Genomic DNA, 4,219 nt, shown 5'->3' on the forward strand with positions numbered 1-4,219 from the left:
TCTGCAAAATATAGTAGATTTAATGAGGCAACCTATAGAGTCGTGCAAGTCGCATGGGTTTGGATGTGTTATTGTCCTGAAAGGAAACAAACTAAAAAATTTTTTTTTCAATAGTTTCGGGCTTAAAAAAGAAAAAGGACCGAGATATTAACTCACGGCACCAATCTACATCAGAAAATGCCTTAGCCCGCACACCCCTAACATCCCTTTTAGGTTAGAGTGGTATTCAAATAAGCTTTTTAGTGCGGTCGAATTCCAGCAATTTGTCGATGGAAGCATATTTATGAGCCATTCATATTTTATAAAGAAGTCTCATGTGCAAGTTGAAATGTTTCTTCAAAGCAGCAAGCGGAATGTTTCTTTAAAGCAGTGATGCGAAATTTATTCAAGTTTCATGAACCGTGGGAGTTGAACTGTTCCGGCTTCGAATTTATACGAGAATTTCATGGGGTCCGTTCGAGGTAAATTTAAGCCAGTTTCCTTATTTTTTAACGCATAGCTTGAGGATTAGCATTAATATAACATGCACATTAATAAATTGTATATGTACCTGAATAAACCTGTTATTTGACACACTCGATCTACTAACAATTCAATCAGACGTAAAGTCATCAGATCACATGAGGTAGATTACGACCAACTCCAGAATAACTGCATGTTATACTTGACCGTAAGCTACGTTTCATCGAACACTTCAATGCAGTAACTGCTAAAGCCTATGCAGCACTAGGACTCATCAAACGAAACACCCGAGATTTCAGCGATGTCTATTGGCACTGTACATCATAGTACGCAGTATTCTAGAATATGGAGTTATCGTATCACACCGTGCACATTAATCGTATAGAACGTGTGCAAAAGAGCTTCGTCTGGTATGTACTTCGACGGCTTCCCTGGCGTAATCGTTTTGAACTACCACCATATGAACATCGCTGTGCTCTCATCAACCTGCCTACGCTACGAAACAGGAGTTTTTCTGCAGCGACTTTTTGTTTTCGATCTTCTCGCAGACAGGCACCCTGTGCTTCTTGCAAAGCTGAACTTCAACGTTCCTGGTAGATTGTTGCGAAGAATAGATTTCTTTCGGCGCTCTGTTCATCGCACGCAGTACGGCCAGAATAACCCATTCAATGTTTGCTGCCAGATCTTCAATAGCGTGCATGTGATAGTATTATTCGTAGAAAACCGAGTTGGTGTATTTTGATATGCCACGTGACAGGAATATTCACTACAAATTTCGTCCGATGACAAGGAATCCGGAATCACCGGAATGGGTCGTAAGGTTTCCCTGTGTGTCCGAATGACTTTACATGTTTGCATTGTTCATAGATCATCGTTAAAGTACCACATGGTCGGTGTTAAGTCAGACCGGACTAAGTCGCAAAACATCAAAAAATGAGATAATGATAGCACTGGATAAAGAATTTCGTCAGCTACATTCGACTTTTGCCAGATTTGATATATTTAACAATAAACAAGAATTATGGCAAAAATAAATTTGCAATCATAATGTAAAGGATGCGGCGATTCAAACTTTAAACTCATTTTTCTCGAAATCAATATTTTGTCACTTAGTCCGGTCTGACTTAACACCGACCACATGGCAGGTATCTTCAAGTACACTCAGCCAAAAAGTACAGTGAACTGCATATCGTATATTTTTTAGCCACAAGCAGGACGTATGTAAATCATAAGACTATCTTATGAAGCGGCATTTATTTCGTCAAATCGGTTTGCTATGATTTAATTTTCCTTAATGCATCTTCGATTTTTCATAAAACAAAACTATATATTTCTCATATGTTTATGTGAATCATAAGATGCTCGTATGAAACTCTAGCGAGTAACGTATACAATACCCAATAAAGTCGTATTTTTTCATAATCATCTTATGAAAACATAGTTTTGATGTTTTTCTATATATCATAAGATAATTCTTACGAATCTCGTTGTATGATTATCTAGATGTATGATTGCTTCACAGATGATCAGTGCAGGTAATGATCATTTGTAGGCAGTGGTGTAAATTTTCATTTTCAAATGCCAACTTTCAGCTCAATCAAACCCAACCATGATTCAAATTCAAAGCCTCCCTAAATCATTCACTTTCAAGTTGGCGGGATTTTCATAACCAAACCGTACGTCTTCATTTCAAATTGATGCTTTTTCATTCACCAACAAAAGTTGTCATCTGCTCTGTAGAGGTGAGTTTAGGTTAAATGTTGACATATTTTGCGAAGTATGTTCAGTAAGTAGTATGTTCGGAGTAATTTTGCTTGAAAAACCTTGTCAATATCCCAGTACAGGGATATTCATATGGTCAATGAAATCGAAAATGAATGAAAAATGATTGGCTGTTTGAATGAATGATGCAAACGAAAAATGGCGAATTGAACATAATAGGGCATTGTTTGAGATTTGTTCTTCCTTCAAGTTCAAAACAACCTAGTGAAAATTTGCAGCTCTGTAGGTAATTCAGTTGAAACGGTTGAAAACACACGACACGATTTTTTCGATACTAGTGGTTTGTATACGTCAGAATTGCATAAAAACAGCGATTTCATTTCAATTCGCTGTTTTTTTTGCAAAAGTGACGTTTGCTAAAATTTACAAAGTTTTCGCAAAAAAGTGAAAATCGAAGGAATTGGCTATTGACTAATCCATGTGCAGTTGTGTTAGTGCGAGATTGAGGTTAAATCGGGTGGATTTTTTTCCAAATGAAGTTAAATCAGATGGCGAATTGAAAACATCGTGTTATATGTATGTTGTCTATACACATTGCAACTGTGCTGGTGTTCTAGACGTCAAATAAGTCAATTATCTACGATGGAATATATTCTGGTTGTAGCTAAAAATCTTCTATTTTCAGCGTACGCAACTAACGCGCAAGTGGTGTAGATGATGGGCAAGTTCATTCTGTAACATGTACACAAGCTGCGCATGAGTTACCCAAGTTCAATAATTAAATTTTCAACTGCAACCAGAATACATATTTTGTACAGAATAGATAGTTGAAACATTACTCGTGCTTTTGAAAACATGACAAAAATTGGTTTCCTGGAAAATATTCCCATTGTTGCTAACGTCACAATTGCATACAAGGGCTTGGAAGCATTCCATCCATACTAAACCATTTCCCTTACCTACAGTATGTAACAATTCCTATGCGTATGCACATTTCATCATTTTTATCTGACCTGTTTTGATACAAAGTTTGTTTAAAAAAAATTCAAAATTGAAGCAAAGTATGAGCGCTTTTGTTTTGAGTGTATAAACGCCGCAAAAACTGAAACACTCGCAGTTCCTTTCGATCATAACATTCTTGGATACTAATGAATACTATATATTCTTTCAGGATTTTGTAGTAGATTGACAGTACTTTAAAGATAATTCTAATGTCATCAGTACACTGATAAAAATCCAAACGTTAATTCTATTTGCTTCAAACCACTTAAAATCCATATGAAGAAGAAATGCTAATGTTATCGCGCGTACACATACCTTCTATGTGTCAACTGTATAAACTATGTATGCGCACACATAAATTATATGTGCGTATTGTTATAGAATTGGATTTTATGCGCCTTATAGTTATGAAATGTGAATATAAGATTATTATGTCTTGTGAATACACACATTAGGTTTATGTTCCAGAAAATAGTGTCTATCTGCCTCCGCTAATTGCAAAAATCTATGTGTAAAATCAATAGGCATAACATTTAAATTTTTTTGAGTGTATAGCATATGCAACTTTTGAGAAAATTGGCTAATAAATATGATTTTTTAACCAAAGGTACAGCCGTAACTCTTTCTACAAACGTTGTAGCATTTTGAAATCACGACTGTATTTATACATACATGTTTTTTGCACATTATGTTGTGATTTTATTTGTTGCATTGCATATGTCACATAATTTCAAGTGACAATCTAGTCAAGTTTCTCTATATTCATGCATGCAAATGCAACAGTCGACACTGAAACGAACGAAATCACATAGCATGAAGAATGTGGGTGTACTCTGCCATCACACAATTACGGTAACCGCAACCCCCAACGTTCGCTAATAGGTAAAACAACGTGCAAATGTCACATACTGCACAGGCGCAGACGTTGACTCTCGCGAGAAACGATTCAAAAGTTTACATGTTTTTATTTTTCACTAGATATTTATTACCCGCACTTGTGATAGCGGCAACTCTCTTCCATTGTGTCGGCGAC

The sequence above is a fragment of the Topomyia yanbarensis genome, chromosome 3 (assembly GCF_030247195.1).
Source record: "Topomyia yanbarensis strain Yona2022 chromosome 3, ASM3024719v1, whole genome shotgun sequence".
NCBI classification, from domain to species: domain Eukaryota; kingdom Metazoa; phylum Arthropoda; class Insecta; order Diptera; family Culicidae; genus Topomyia; species Topomyia yanbarensis.